The sequence below is a fragment of the Lutra lutra genome, chromosome 3 (genome assembly GCF_902655055.1).
Source record: "Lutra lutra chromosome 3, mLutLut1.2, whole genome shotgun sequence".
Taxonomy (NCBI): domain Eukaryota; kingdom Metazoa; phylum Chordata; class Mammalia; order Carnivora; family Mustelidae; genus Lutra; species Lutra lutra.
The window spans coordinates 22576896-22594668 of NC_062280.1; the positions used below are offsets into that span (position 1 = coordinate 22576896).

The 17773-nt window shown below is 34.0% G+C and overlaps 1 protein-coding gene across 4 annotated transcripts in view; it reads right to left on the reverse strand.

Moving 5' to 3' along the window:
• ERBB4 (erb-b2 receptor tyrosine kinase 4) overlaps nt 1-17773 on the reverse strand; it is a 1157221-nt gene that overhangs the window by 264767 nt on the left and 874681 nt on the right. The window lies entirely within an intron of this gene.

The window sequence follows — 17773 nt, forward strand, 5'->3', positions numbered from 1 at the left end:
GCTGTCATTCAGGCTTCATTGTCCATTCAGAGGCCACAGAGTAGATTTAGCATAATTCTTATGGGTCCTTCAATTTTCAGAATGATCAATAAGCACTAGATTCACCTTAAGTCACCAGCTGTGTTAGCCCCTAACAAGAAAGTCAGACTGTCCTTTGAAATTTTGAAGCTGGGCATTCACTTGTCTCTAGCTATGAAATCCTAGATGGCATCTTTTCCAATATAATGTGGCCTCATCTACACTGAAAATCTGTTGTTTGGTGTTTTTATTTTTAGATAACTATAAGTTCACATAGGCAATACTGCAGAGAGATCCATGTTTCCTTTATGCAACTTCCCCTAATGGGAAGATCTTGGAGAACTATACAGCTCAATGACACAAACAGAATATTGACATTGATACAGTCAAGTAACAGAAGATCATCACACAAGAATCCCTAATGTTGCACTATAAAGCTCTATAACATTTGTTTATATGTCTTTGTGTAAATATAAATTTTCATTTGTTTGAAATAAATGCCCAGGGATATAATTGTTGGGTCCTATGATAAGGTTATTTTACTTAATATTTGCTGTTTCTGAGAAAGTGCTTAACTATTTTTTAGAGTGGTTGAGCCATTTTACATTCTCACCAGGAGTATATGAATCAACTCATTTTTTTGTCTTGCATTTAGTTTTGTCCCTCTATTAATTCTAGCCATTCTGATAGGTGTATAGTGATATCTCATTGTGGATTTAATTTTAATTTCCATAAAATGGATAATAATATTGTCATCTTTTTAAGAAAATAACTTAAAGATTTTTTCTTTTCTTTTTTTTTTTTTTTTTCAGAGGAGGGTAAGAGGCAGAGAATCTCAAGCAGACTCTGAGCACAGTGCCTGACATGACCTTGTCTATTTTGGAGCTCTATTTCATGACCTTGAGATCATGCCCTAAGCCAAAACCAAGTCTAATGCTTAACTGATTAAACCACCCAGGCACCCAATATTGACATCTTTTAATATGCCTATTTGCTATATATATCCTCTTCAGTGAAGTGTATCTTTATGTCTTTGCCCATTTTAATTAGACACTTTTACTGTTGAATGTTGAAAGTTCTTTATATATTCTATCTATCTATCTACCTAACATCTAACCTCTCTCTCTCCATCGGATTTGAAAATAGTTTCTCTCAATCTGTAGCTTGTACTTTCATCCTCACAATAAGATCTTTATTCAGAGCAATTGTTCTATAAAATCCAATTTATCAATTTTTCCCTTTATATGCTGTGGTTTTGGTGACAACTTCAAATTCTCCTTGTCTAGCCCTAGGTTCCAAACAATTTCTCTTCATAATTTTCCAGATACACTCTCTATATTCATTAATATGATCATGTGATTTTTCTTTTTTTATTAAATACAGTATATTACACTGTTTGATTTTCTATATTGAATCAGCCTTGTATCCCTGGAATAAACCCTGTTTGGTTATGCTGTATAATTAATTGTATATGTTGTTGAATTGTTGAATACTATTTGCTATACTTCGTTAAGGATTTTTGTTTCTATAGTCTTTGAGCAATACATTGGTTTGGTTTGTAACATCCTTTTTTTTGGTATTCTGTGTTCATATATGGATCTTAATCTTAAAAATCATCATGCGAAGTAGAAATAATTATTAATTTTACAGAGGGGCAGCGGCTCAGAGAGGTTAAACTGCCCCAGGCCACAAGTGTCAGAGTGGTGTTTTAAATGTGGTCCTGCCAGTTCTCTTTACCACCCAATGGGATGAAACTCTCAGCTCCATAACCCACCTCCTCTGACATTATGTGCCAGGGAGGTTGGGGTACTTCATTATAGCTTGGTGAGGGTAAAAGCCTACACTCCCCTGTCCTTTCCTGGCATTGGTGAAGTTGGGGCCACAATTTTTCCCCTATGGTGTTTGGATAGAGTAGAGCAGTTTGTCTAAAAGATTTCTGCTCTAGTTAGTGTGTCCCTTTCCTGGTCCTTTGGATAGAGAGAATAGGATTTTGTTGTAACTTTTTTGGTCTGCATCTGTCAGTGTTTCTGAGTTGTCAGTCTTCACCTCCTAATCTGGGATATAGGAGAAAGAACAAAACAAAACAAAAACAAAAACCTACAAGACTCATATCTATGTCCTTTCTTGAATTTCAAGTTGCCAAACCTGTCTTCCTTCATCTCCCCAAGTTTCAAAATCTTATGTTTCTTTTATATACAAAGCCCAGGTTTTCAGTTGTACATAGCAGAGGGAATAAGGAAAGGTACATTTAATTCATCTTCCCTGAAGCAGAAATCCCAGTATACGTCTTTAATTTACTGCAGCCTATTTTCATCATGTTCTACCACTATTTCATTATTTTCTACCACTTCATGTATGTTCTAAGAACCCTAAGATAGGATATATATATATTTCTCCATTCTTAACCTTTAAACTATCACCAGATATTCTGTTCTCTACATTATTCACCACACACTCATTATTTTAACCCTTAGAGTGCCTTTTGAAGAGAATTAAATAATAAGATTATATATATTTATCTATGTGGTGCTCTTCATTCCATATATAGATCCATATTTTCATCTGGCATCATTTTCTCCTGAATAAAGGATGTCCTTTGGTATTTCTTTCTATGCAGTTTTCCCTTGGTGTTGTGCTCTCTCTCCCCACCCCTCTCTCTCTCTGGCACTCTAACTGCAAACTCCAGCTGCCCTGGTCTTCCTGGACTCTCAGTTCCGCTTTCTCAACTCAAGCAGTTTTTGGAATTCTTCCTGGGTCCCTCCTGACTGTTCCATGGTCTAAAAATTCTCTCAAGGTAGTTAGAGCAAATTACCAGGCTCATGTCATTTGTTTCTTCACTCTTAGGGATCATTCTCCTTCATTATCTGATATCCATTCTCTTGCCAACTGTCATTTTATACATTTTGTCCTTCTTTTGGTTGTTTCATGGGGAGGGGTAACTCTGATCCCTGTTGTTATATCTTGGCCAGAAAAAGACATCCTATTTTTTTAAAATACGAATAGTAATTTGATTACTAGTAATAGTGATAGATCACTATTAATAGTAATAGAGTAAATAAGTTGTATTTCTTAAATTCAACATGGGATTACTTGCTGTTTATTTATAAACAAAAGTTTTTATATAATAAATCTCCAAAATGTCCCACACAGCTTCTAAGCACCCACAAAATTTTATTGAAAATTATAATTCCTTCTATTTTGTTTTAATTTATTTACTTTATAGTCATAATCCTAAATACAGAAATGTAATTTTTAAAGATAGTCTGAAAGAACAGAGACTAAATAGACTGTTTTCCTATGTAGATAAGATTGTGCCTCTTCTTAAATACATTATTAATTATTTTAGGTAAGTCATAAAGTTTGTGACTTTGCTAAGTTGTGGTTTTATTCAGTTGATTTATTAAGTTGAATTTATTTTTTTTTTTAAAGATTTTATTTATTTATTTGACAGAGAGAGATCACAAGTAGATGGAGAGGAAGGCAGAGAGAGAGAGAGAGAGGGAAGCAGGCTTCTCACTGAGCAGAGAGCCCGATGCGGGACTCGATCCCAGGACCCTGAGATCATGACCTGAGCCGAAGGCAGCAGCTTAACCCACTGAGCCACCCAGGCGCCCTGAATTTATTAAGATTTATTAAGTTGAATACCACATATTATAACTATTTTTTTCTTCATATCATCTTGAGATTTCAAAAATTGAATGATTCAATGTTCTACTTGGGAAAGGCTGACAGTTTATCTGTTATTTTTATTTTGAACTAATAGCAAGAGTTCTTTCTTATTTATTCATAATGCAAAGAAAGAGAGTTCTCCCACTGTACAAAAGAAATGTCAGTTGAAATGGAATCCTAACATAGTTTCATATCATTGATTCTCTAGATTTATAAGTGACTTTCACTGACCTATGAAGATGTAAGGAATAAAAACAGCGGTTCAATTAAGCTGACTGAACATAAGCATATTAAGATCAAATTCTATGTAATAAAGAGCTAGAAAGAAGCAAAAAATTCATGATATTAACTAATATGAAGTTATAATACCCATGTTTATAAATATTCAGCCATTTTAAGGTTATTTATAGTTCATATTCTGCAACATATATATTTACATACAATTCTAATATATATTCGCATCAGAGTAAATCCTTAGAAGTGAAAAAAAGTTATATTATAAAAGCAACTTGCAAATACAAGCAGAGTATATTCAAAATCACATCGCAGTGTCATGAATCTGATTTGCATTCATCACTCTCAAATCCTTATAGAAAATAAAATTAAGCTTTTAAATTCTTTGTCAGCTTCCAAGTCTCTCAAATATATGCTTAATTTCTTCCTTCAGAATGTTGACAGAGCCATTAATTTCCCATGGTTATTGCCAATTTTATGATAGCCCATCAACCTTTTGTCTATTTCACCACCTTGTATTAATTTTTTTCAGGTTTGAAGCCTCACCCTTTAATCCCTTCTTTTCTCTCCCAATATATGGAAAAGTGAAACCTGCCTGCTCTGATATTCTGTTACACACTTTGAATTATGTGGAGAGGAGAATTTTAGCTTCACCAAAGCTCCTACCTTCTTGTCTACTGCCAACTGTCTCCCTTAGTCTGAATTCAAATGCTCAACTTTAGAACAGTTTTAGATCAAGATCTATTGGAGGAAAGTAATAATAAACAGAAAACCACAACAATTAACTTCCTTCTCATTTTTTCCAAACCACTAGATGATGGTCTTGATGATCATTTTCTCCAGGGTGAAACCAGGAGAAGTGTCTCCACACAGCACAGAAAAAAAGGCCAAGAAAGCTACTTCTTGGAAATTCTTTAGAAAAAATAATTTTTCAATCAGCACCCAGAATTCAACAGTTCTTTGACCTCCCAGAGTGTTAGTCACATGGGAAGGAATAGAAAGCCTATTCAATGGCTTATAGTTCAAAAAGACATTACAAGTGTCTCTAAAAATACTTAAGGAATGTAGCTATTAGGCAACCTTTAACATGCTCTGTGTTTTCTCTGAAAGCTGTAAAATAGATTTTTCTTTACCTCATCTGAATTGTACCTATTAAAAACTTGGAGTTATAATAGTGTGCTTTGTATTTCAACCTTTATATGGAATATTGAACCTGCTTTTAATAAAACAGAGGCAAGCCTAAACAATGGTTCTTGCTACTGTGTTCCATGTGTTAGAGTAAATGCATTAGCTCAAAATATGCAGAAAAAAATAGATTTTCTTTCATTGTACTAGACCAACTATACTGTTTGCATTACTTATCATATAGAGGAATGGGTTTGATCTGCAAAAATTATACAGATACCAGTAATCTTTTTTTCTTTGTTTATTTTTCAAGTCCAATAAATATGATTTAGTTGCAGTAGTTCAGTTTTGTAATCAGACCAGTACAGGTTCAAATCCTTACTCTATGACTAGCCATGTAGCCTCAGGCAATTATTCACGTTACTCACATATAAAGTGAATGATAATATCTCCCTTTCAGGGTTATGATGAAGAGTAGATCACATTAACAGAGTATTTAATGCAGTATTAATTTAATTTAATCACTTATCTAAATTAAGTCCTCAGTAAATATATGTAAAAGAAATGTGAAAACATACACACATATTCATGTGTTTACTTCTAAAAAATAAGCTGAGAAAACGACTTACTTTATGCTGGACACTGCTAAGAAATGAGGATATGATGAAAACATGAAATAAAATACATACTGTCTTATCTAGACCTTACGGTCTAGTTGAGGAGACAAGCATTAGATAATCATTGAGAGAGGGAGAGAACAAGAAAGCTTGAGCACTGACGGAGTATATCAGTTCTTCTAACCTAATGGGCAGGTCACATTAGGTCCGTCCACATAAGAAGGAACTGAGATGAGAAAGATAAGTAGGAATTCTTAAAGCGAAGAGGACTGGGGGAAATTGGGAATCACAACTCTAGCCAAGAGAGACTGAGCAGGGAATAAGATTAGTGATTTTAGAAACTAGGCTGGACACAGTGAGTGGGAAAGCAGTATCAGATGAGCTAGTGAGGTAGACAAGGGCCAAATAATGCAGGACTTACTGGCCATTTATAAGATTTTCTGCTTTGCCCAAAGAGTTGTGGGAAGCTGTTGGAAGGTTTTAAATAGGAGAGAAAGGATCTTTTTTTTTTTTCTAAATTTTTATTTAAATTCTAGTGAGTTAACATACAGTATAATATTAGTTTCAATTGTAGAATTTGTGATTCATCACTTCCACATAATACCTGGTGTTCATCACAGTGCACTCCTTCATACCCATCACCTACTTAAGCCCATCCCCCGACCACCTCCCCTCCAGCAACTCTCAGTGTGTTCTCTACAGTTCAGAGTCTGTTTCTTGGTTTGTCTCTTGCCCCATATCCCCATGTTCACCTGCTTTGTTTCTTAAATTCCACATATGAGTGAAATCATGTGATATTTGTTGACCTCTCTCTCATTTATTTCACTTACCATTATGCACTCTAGCTCCATCCACATTGTTGCAAATGACAAGATTTCATTCTTTCTTTTGGCTGAATAATGCTGAAGTGGAGATAGGTATGCAGATATCTCTTTGACATCTGGATTTTATTTTCTTTGCACATATACCTAAAAATGGGATTGCTAGATCATATAGCAGTTCTCTTTTTAATTTTTTGAGGAACCTATATGCTGTTTTTCCCTTGTAGACACATCAATTTATATTCCCACAAACAGCATGCAAGAGTTTTCTTTTCTTTACATCCTCACACTTGTTATAGCTTGTCTTATTCTAATATGTGTGAGGTGTGGTTTCAGTCTGCATTTTCTTGATGATTAGTGATGTTGAACCCCTGTTTTCATGTACTTGTTAGCCATATGTATGTCTTTTTTTACAGAAAGTCTCCTCAATTCCTCTTTCCATTTTTAAATAGGATTGAGTTATATGAGTTTATGTAATTTGTGCATTAATGCCTTATCAGATAGATATATGATTTGCATATACTTTCTCCCATTTGCAGGTTGTCTTTTCATATTATTGATTTTTTCTTTGCAGTGCAGCAACTTTTTGGTTTGATGTAGTCCCACTTGTTTATTTTTGCTCTTTTTGCTTCTGCTTCTGGTGTTGTATTCATAAAACCATTGCCAAGACCAACATTAAGGAGCTTACTACTTCCTACATTTTCTTCTAGGTATATTATGGTTTCAGGTCTTATGTTAAAGTCCTTAATCTATTTTCAGTTAGTTTTTGTAAGTGGTATAAGATAGGGGTCCTATTCTGGTTTTTTTTTTGCACTTGAATATTCAGTTTTCCCAACATCATTTATTGAAGAGACTATTCTTCCCCTCACTGAATACTGTGGCTCCTTTATCAAATCAACTATGTATGTGTGCGTTTACTTCTGGGCTCTTGATTCTGCTCCATTAGTCTGTATCTGTTTTTGTGCCAGTACATACTCCTTCAACTACCATAGCTTTGTAATATAGTTTAAATCAGAAAGTGTGATGCCTCAACCTTTGTTCTTTCTCAAGATGGCTTTGGATATTCAGGATCTTTTATAGTTCCATAAGAATTTTAGGATTATTTTTTCTACTTCTGTGAGGAATGTCATTAGGATTTTGATAAAGTGTGTATTGCATTTATATACGACTTTAAGTAGTCTAGGGATTTTAGAAATATTAACCCTTCCAATCCATGAATGCGGGTTATCTTTCCATTTATTCCTGTTTTCAGTTTCTTTGATCAGTGTCTTGTAGTTTTTGAAGTGCAAATTTTTTACTTCCTTGGTCAGATTTTTTCCCTAAGTATTCCTAAACTGTGTCTTTTTCTTTTTTTTTTTTTTTTAAAGATTTTTTATTTATTTATTTGACAGAGAGAGATCACAAGTAGACGGAGAGGCAGGAAGAGAGAGAGAGAGAGGGAAGCAGGCTCCCTGCTGAGCAGAGAGCCCGATGCGGGGCTCGATCCCAGGACCCTGAGATCATGACCTGAGCCGAAGGCAGCAGCCCAACCCACTGAGCCACCCAGGCGCCCAAACTGTGTCTTTTTCATACACAGTCTTTATTGTGTTGTAATATGTTTCTTCTATTTCTTCTTATATCTAATTTCTTGAGAGCTTTTTTCATGAAAGGATGTTAAATTTTGTCAAATGTTTTTTTCTTTATCTATTGAGATGATCATAAGTTTTGCTTTTCATTCTCCTAATATAGTGCATCACATTTAATGATGTACATATTTTGAAACATCCTCACATCCCAGGGATAAATTCCACTTGATCATCATGAATGATTCTTTTAAGTTCAGTTTGCTAATATTTGGTGGGGAAATTTTACATCAATATTCATCGGAAATATCAGATTGTAACTTTCTTTTCTTACAGTGTCTTTATCTGGCTTTAAAATTCAGACAATGTTGGCCTTGTAAAATGAATTTGGAACTGTTCCTTTCTCTTCAATTTTCTGGAGGAGTTTGAGAAAGATTGGCATTAATTCTCTTTAAATATTTGGTAAAACTTACCAAGAACACCATCTGCTCCTGGGCTTTTCTATGTCGGGAGTTTTTGATGACTGATTCAATCTCTTTACTGTTTATTGAGATCCCCGTTTTTGTTTTTTTTTTTTTTTTTTTTTTTTTTTTCATGACTCAAACTTGTTAGGTTGTGTTTCTAGTAATTTACCCATTTTTTTTCTAGGTTGTCTAATATGTTACCATATACTTGTTCATTGTAATCTCCTAGGGATCCTTTGTATTTCTGTAGTATCAATTGTAGTGCTTCCTCTTCCATTTATAATATTATCTGAGTCCTCTTTCTTTTTACCTTGGTAAATGTAGCGGAAGTTTTGCCAATTTGTTACTCTTTTCAAAAAGCCGCTATCCATTTTAGTAATACTTTTTTTTTCTCTATTTCATTTATTTCTGTCCTGATCCTTGTTATAGCCTTCTTTTTTGCTAACTTTGGACTTCATTTAGTGGTGGATTTCTAATTCTTGACGTATAAAGTTTAGGTTTTTTATTTGAGATCTTTCTTTGTTTCTTTTAAATGTAGGAATTTATTGCTATAAACTTCTCTTAGGACTTCTTTAGCTGCATCACATTAGTTTAGTATGGCAGGTTTTCATTTCTTTTTTTTTTTTTTTAATACTAGTTGACTTCTCTTTTTATTTCATTTTGGACCAATTGGTTGTTATGTAGTGTGTTATTTAACGTCTACGTATTTGTGGATTTTCCAGTTTTCCTCCTGTTACTGATTCCTTGTTTCATACCTTTATGGTCAGAAAAGGCAATTGGTATGACTGCCATCTTTTAAAATTTGCTAAGACTTCCTTTGTGACCTAAAATATGACATATCCTGCAGAATGTTCCATGTGTGATTGGAAGAATATATATTCTGCTGCAGTTGGATGGAACGTTCTTTATGTTAGGTCTATTCGTTCTGAACTGTAGTTCAATTTCAATGTTTCCTTATTGAGCTTCTGTATGGATGATTTATCCATTGTTGGAAGTGGGGTATTAAATTCCCCTACCATGATTATATTGTTGTTGATTGCTCCCTTCAGATCTGTTCGAATGCTCTGTTGTTGCTTGCATATATATTTACAATTGTTATATTTTCTTGGTGAATTCATCACCCTATCATTATATAATGACCATCATTGTCTCTTGTTACACTTTTTTGTTACATTTTTCAATTAAACTCTATTTTGTCTGATATAAGTATAGCTATTTGGTTCCTTTTGGTTTCCATCTACAACCTCTTCTTTTGTCTAAAATAATTTGAGTCGGGCTTCTGTCATTAAAAGAGTACTGGATTAATTTCTTTATGCATTTTTAACAAATAACCTCAACTTAGTCATTTAACACAACACAAATTTAGTCTCAGAGTTCTGGAGGTCAGAAGTCCAAAATATGTCTTAGTGGACTAAAATTAAGGTATCATCAGGGCGGATTCTTTCTGGAGGCTTCAGGAAATCATTTGTTCCTTGTCTTTTTCAACTTCTAGAGACCACCTTGGCATCCCTTGTCTTGTAGCTGTATCATTCCGACCTCTGTTTTCAAGATCACTTCACCTTCTCCTTTAGTCAAATTTCCCTCTACCTCCCTCTTATGAGGACACATATGATTACACTTACAGCCCGCCCGGATAACCCAAATTAACCCTTCCCCTATTAAGATTCATAACTTGATCACATCTGCAAAGTGTTTTTTGTCATACAAAGTAAAATTCAGAGATTTGGGGAATTAGGATGTGGACATGCTTGGGAGAAGTGTCATTATAAAACTGTACTGTGGTAATCTCTGTAAGTAGGGAAAGTTATATATATTGTATGTATATGTATGGAATGACAGTATAGTCTTTTGTTACATGTTAAAATCAGTTCAGACTAGCAAAAGGGGGAGATAGAAGTGGAGAAGTAAGACATACCTACTCACTATTGAATAGTGAGTGAATAAGACATACCTACTCACTATTGAATAGGTTAAACAGACATGACCCAGTGCTTTATTTAGTCTGAAGTGTTCCAGTTATTGTGTCTGACTTGAGGGAAACTGGGAAGGTAATTCTAATAGGAGAAGATGACAGGCAACAGTGACAACAGTGGCAAAATGTTAGAAAGTCCTTTAATATTCTTACAATACTGAGTACATTATAAAGAAGGCACAGTAACTGTAAAAGAGTATATTTCTAAGTATTTTGTTGAAACTCTAAAATACATAAAATTTAACAGTACAATATATTGTACTATAATTTCTCAACTAATTTATAAACTATCATTAAATATTCCCTTATTTTATAGAGTATGTTATATTAGTAAAAAGAAAAATAGAACACTATGTATAGGATGATTTTTTAAGTTCATTCTTTGTCTCCCAAAACTATTATTAAGTATATAGTTTTAAGTTGTTCAACTGTGAATTTCCTACCATACATTCTTTTTGAGGAATTAGACCCTTACAAGAAGAAATGAATAACCACGCAATATGTTTTTAAATATACTTCTGACGACAGAATAATAGGGAGGATAATGGGGGATGTGACTTAGAGTAGTTTCTCAAACAATTTCCCCCAGACACCTGCCTTGGAATGATCTGCTATGTATTAAAAATGCAGAATCCTTGGCTTCAAACCACTGTTTGTATTCATTTCCTAAGCCTGGTGTAACAAAATGCCACAAAACGAGCGGCCTAAAATAACAGAATTATTCTCTCATAGGATTGGATTTCAAAAGCAAATGTTGGCAAGTTGGTTCCTTCTTGGAAGCTCAGAGGGAGAATCGGCTCTCGGCCTCTTCCCTAGCTTGTCTTGCCAATAATCCTTAGTGTTCCTTGGCTTACAGCTGCATAACTCCAGCCTCTGCCTCTGCTGTGGCTTGGATATCTTCCCTGTCTGCATGTGTGCATGTCTTCATGTGGTGTTCTCCTATCCATGTCCCTACATCTCCTGTCCTCTTCTTATAAGGACTCCAGTCATACTGGATTAAGGACCCACTCTACTCCTGTATAACCTCATTTTAATTTATATCTTAATATACATATACATGTACATACACATGCATATACATATATATGTATATACATATACAAAAACCCTGTCTCCAAATCAGACCATGTTCACGGGCACTAGACATTAGGACTTTAATACATCTTTTGGGAAGATACAATAAAGTCACAACACTACCTAAACAGCAATCTCTGGAAACTGAAATCCAGACTTCTGGATTTTTAATAATTAAAAGCTTTTGCTTTAAAAAGTCTCATTTGCTGTTCTAGCACCAAGTCAGGTCTAAATGTTGCCATTTGTAACAAAAAATTAAGCCAGCAGTAATTCTGGTTTTGATAATTGAGAGGCCCTGCCTTATTTCAGGATTTCCAGATTACAAAATAGAAGGAGTGTCATTTCTGAAATTATAACTGCTTATTACGCTCTTAAAAACATAGAATATAGGGGGCACCTGGGTGGCTCAGTGGGTTAAAGCCTCTGCCTTCGGCTCAGGTCATGGTCCCAGTGTCCTGGGATCGAGCCCAACATCGGGCTCTGTGCTCTGCGGGGAGCCTGCTTCCCCCTCTCTCTCTGTCTGTCTGCCTCTCTGCCTACTTGTGATCTCTTTCTGTCAAATTAAAAAAAAAAAAAACCATAGAGAATATTTTATAGCATTGTTAGTAATGAGATTTTGTGCTATTTCAAACATAATAAACTCTTCTTTGCATTTTTTACAGAGTGTATTAATATTTATTCCGTAACTTAAAGAAAAAAATCTTGTAAGTACAATTAAGATTTTCTATCTTCTGATTACTTAGAACAATGACATCACTATATCCTAAGCTACACACCCTAAATTTTATACTGAGCTGTGTTTCACTTTAAAGTGTGGCAAAGTCTATTAATTTTCCAGTGAAGATTGGCTATGAGGCCCAACGGACAATTCGTTTTGTTGAAAAATATGCATTTACCCAAGAGAGTATGGGCTGGACTTGGAGTGAATTAATTAAAGGCAAAAATAAAGGAGCGAGAGAAGGTAAGAATATCCGTAATCTTAGTAATATTTTCTTAAAACAAGGTTTTATCAAAATTTCATTTTTCTATAATATGCAACTGTAAGAGGTGATAATGCTAATGCTAATTGAATTGCAATTTTATACAGTACTTATGATGTTATAATAACTAAAATGCTTACTATTTGTAGTTATTGTCACTGTCACTATAGTAAAACAAAAGAATATGTTAAGCAAACATTGTGTTATTCTCCACTGGTGTTAAATACCCTTTATTTCCTACTAATCAATTCTTTGTCTTGATTAAATTCTGGACTTCAGAGACTCATCATAAATGTGGACTATGTTGTCATTCAGAGGATTCAGTTATTGCCAATTAACTGGAGTTACACTATTTTCTGTTTCTAGATTTATGTCCAAAGAGGAGGATTTTTCAACTATCCCTTTCAAGGAACAACAAAATCATAGATAAGTGTAGAAATTTATATTCCTTGTATATTTTTTGTACAAAAAATAATGTACTCCTCCTCACCAAATATTTGTCTCCTGAAACACTAAACTAAAATTCATATTTTGTGGATATTTTTGTAAAGCATAGTTTATACTTAATCAAGTCAATTTTAAAATGTTTTAATTACAAGAGCAAAGAAAAAAAGTATTTAGAGGAGACTCAAGCATAGACTTTTTATCCATTTAAAATCTCACCAGATCAGTTTTAAAATTCCTCAACATCTAGGCTCTTAGTAATAACCACTTTTATTTCTTCCATATCAACCCATGGTATATGCACTACTTACACACTTACAATTCACCACCTCGATAATGTAAATTTTTCTTTTGCCTCAAGAAAGGTCCTGTTATTTCTCCTTCTTTTTCTTTTCCCCAAGAAGGTATGTTTCATTAAGTAAAAGTTAAATATTGTATCTTTACATCACATAATGGTTCTATATCTATGCATATACTATATAATCTATCTATAATAGGGCAGAATATAATTGTATAATAATAGCACAAACATAGCACTTGGTTTTGAGCCAAGCATTCAGTGAAGGCAGTACTATTATTACCCCCATATCCAAATGATAAAATTAGGGTTCACAAATGTTAAATAGCTTACCAAAGGCCAAACATTTAGTCAATCATGTTCTTGGGATTAAAACCCAGGTCATTTGGTTTGAAAGTGAGCTCCTCAGCCTTCTGCTGCATTGGGTATATTTCAGAATATCATCAGGTTTTCTTACAAAAATCAACCACTTTCTCTTTACTTGGGGGGAAATCAAGGTGAAATGAAGATCACAGATTTTGAAATTAGACAGACATTGGTTTCAAGTCCTGAATTATTTTTAATAGCTCCAAACAGTGGGAATATTATTTAAATTTTTGACTATCTGTGTATTCATCTGCAAAGCAGGGATAATTATACTTTATAAGGTGGTGGCTTAGATGAAATTAAACTATGTAGATCGAGAGAGAGAACCTGGCACTGTTTTGCCATTTAGCTGAAATACTGCAGATACCTAAGATCAGAGAGGAAAGATGAATTATTCAATAAATTATGTTTGATCAATATCCTAATCAATTAAAGATTCTTAAAAAAATGCTATAGCAAAACTCCTAGATGGATTAAAAATGTCCATATAGCTTTTAAAATACTAGCAGCAAAATAGTAAGACAATGCCAAGACACTAAACATAAAAAGAAAAAGAAAAAGATAAAAACATAAAATATTTGTTTATTAAAAGGCAAAATTTTAAAATTAATTATGAGAGGGAAAGTTATATATAACACATTCAAGAGATAAAAATTTAATGTATTTAATTTGTGATGAGGTCTTCCTTTTCCAAAATGAAAAGAGCAACTCCCAACTGAAAATAAAGAAAGCTCACGACTGACTATTTCACAAGAGAAAAAAATATTCAGTCAACATATAAAAAGAGGCTCAATGTCAGCTAAGAAAAAGTGAGTTTAAAAGACCTCTTTTTCAGGGGTGCCTAGGTGGCTCAGTGTGTTAAGCCTCTGCCTCCGGCTCAGGTCATGATCTCAGGGTCCTGGGATTGAGCCCTTCATCAGGCTCTCTGCTTGGCAGGGAGCCTGCTTCCCCCCTCTCTCTGTCTGCCTCTCTGCCTATTTGTGATCTCTCCCTCTGTCAAATAAATAAGATAAAATCTTTTAAAAAAAGACCTTTTTTTCATATTTCATATCACCCAAATTTAAAACTATAGATAATATCCAGTGTTGTAAACAGCAGTGGAAAATATTCTTTATCGAGCATTGTTTAGGACAAGTGTAAACTGACTTAGCATTTTTGAAAGATGATGTAGAAAAATCACGTAAATTTATCATATACAGTCTCGTTTACACAGAAATCCCACTTCTAAGTATTTACCCCAAGGAAATAATTGCACATCGTAAAATGTTTTATGAAATAAGATTCACATTATGGCAATCTAATAATATAAAAACTAGAAAATACATTATCATTAATATGACACTTGTTCAATAAACATTTTATATGTATTTTTAAAACAATAAAGTAGAACTCTGCCATGTTAGATGCTCATAGTATATTAAAAGAGACATAGATAGCTGAACAGTCTTTAAATATATATGTTATGATACCATAACAAATATTTAAGTTTTATCATTTGCAGATAGCAGTATGGATGATTAAAAAAAAAAAAGCCTTAATCACATGTGGGCAACCATTGTAGGTTCTGCAGCATTGCCTCTAAAGTCAAGTTTACAAGGTAATTACATTTCTGAAAATTCAGGATCCAGTGTACTGTTACACTGAAATTCAAATTTTGATCAATGGATTCTGGGCAAAAATTGTTCTAAGCTGTTACAAATTTTAAAATATGATAAAGCTCAGTTTTATACTAAAACACCATAAAACTGTGTTTCTCCTAACTGCTTCATTTCTTCCCCAAACTGAAAAATGAACTCTAAGTGCAAAGAACAAGAAAGTACATCACGGTCTGGAAAAGGGCTAAACTCAGTCTAACGGGCATAACACTGAAAACTATAAAGATAAGTAAGATTTTTTTTTTTGAAGGTTTTATTTATTTATTTATTTGACAGAGAGAGAGAGAGAGAGATCACAAGTAGGCAGAGAGGCAGGTAGAGAAGGGGAAGCAGGCTCCCTATTGAGTAGAGAGCCTGATGTGGGGCTCCATCCCAGGACCCTAAGATTATGACCCGAGCCAAAGGCAGAGGCTTAACCCGCTGAGCCACCCAGGTGCCCCACAAGTTAGATTTTTAGTTTATTGTTATTATTTCCTTTTTTGGTTGCATGAAAAGTTTAGAAGTCTTAAGGAAGTATGGAATAGTTACAACCTTTTTTCCTACCTTGACTTTTTTACATTTAATTTCTTCCCACATTTTCTTCTTCCCATTTGCTTTTTATTCAGTTTATAAAAGATAAAAGAAGTAAATGAGGGTTTTGTAAAATGATTAAATGGATCAAAAAGGAATGTGTTTCTCTGGTTCTTTTATTTATTTTTTTTCTTTAGGTTTTCTTGTTTTTAGAGTTAAATTTTACCTTTGAAAGGTAGGAGTACTACTATTCCATTTTTGTTTTGTTTTACTTTGTTTTTTGACAGAAGTAGGAGAAAAGGAGAAGATAACCTTGACTTAGGGTAATAGTTACAAATTTGTGTTAAAGAAGATTCTATTTTACTTTTGTGAATAATCTATTTTATCTGGGGCATGTACAAACATATATTTAGTAATGTGGGATAAAAAGCCTAAGTATTAGAAAAAAGAAAAACAAGCTTTCTGTCAGAAATCAGGAAGGTAGGGGCCCCTGGCTGGCTCAGTGGGTTAAGCCTCTGCCTTGGGCCCAGGTCATGATCCCAGTGTCCTGGGATCGAGCCTCACATCAGGCTCTCTGCCTAGCGGGGAGCCTGCTTCCCTCTCTCTCTCTGCCTGCCTCTCTTCCTACTTGTGATCTCTCTCTGTCAAATAAATAAATAAAATCTTTAAAAAAAAAAGACATCAATTATCATATGGTTTCACTTATTTGTGGAGCATAACAAATAGCATAGAGGACAAGGGGAGATGGAGAGGAGAAGGGAGTTGAGGGAAATTGGAAGGGGAGGTGAACCATGAGAGACTATGGACTCTGAAAAACGATCTGAGAATTTTGAAGGGGTGGGGGGTGGGAGGTTGGGGGCACCAGGTGGTGGGTATTGTAGAGGGCACGGATTGCATGGAGCACTGGGTGTGGTGCAAAAATAATGAATACTGTTATGCTGAAAAAATAAAAAATTAATAAAAAAAAACTTTTATAGAACTGAAAAAAAAAAAAAGACTTATAAGAAATCAGGAAATAATCCAGACTAAATAAAAGGATAAATATTATTCAATAAGAACATGCATATTTTGATATAAAATAAGATTTTATATTTCTTAATTTTATGTGGAAAGGAAGAATTAGTTCACCCAAAGTAAAAAAAACTCAAGTTGCAATACATCTTTTCTCTGGAAAATATTTTTAAGGGTCCAAAACAGCTAAAATGTGGTTTCCTCATAAATTATGTTATATTTTATGAATACTGCTATCCTGAGCTGCCTTAAACAAGGTGGGGTACTCATAGATAAAAATTGCATAGGCCTCTTAAGAGTTCATATATTTTAAAATGTCCTTTACTATTCACTCACATGCATAAAAAATTAACTCAGTCATTATGTATATATGCCTTTGTGCCTAGTCCCATGGTGATACCAAACAAGTAAGAAGACATCCCAACAGCAAACTGTTTCTTAGGATTTGATTTTTAAAAGGACTTACTCATTATGGCCACAACAAATATATGTATTTATAACAGATCATTTAAATTCTGAATCTTTTTATTTGATATTTATCATAAGTAAGTCAGACACATATGCTTAGCAGTGGCACTTGTAGATGTAGAAGAAAATCGTACTTCGTAGAAACACACAGAGTTAAGTATTAATCCTTGAAATATCAAAGTCTAAGATAGGAAGGGCATAGCTATGTACCCATGAAAACATCATTTGCTTCTGAGTAACAAAGAAATGATGGAGTAAATCGCTAAGTGGCAAAATAAATGAAAGGAGAAACCATGAAATGCCTAGAGAAATGCATTTATGAAATGAACTTTCTTCTTGAACAGCAAATTTCTGGAATAGCATTTTTTACACATTTCAGAACACATCTGCATTTTTTTCCACTACCCCCAAATGACACTCTGTTATGTTATTCACTGAAACCAAGAAGCAAACAGAAAATTCGATAGGGTGAATTGCCACAAACT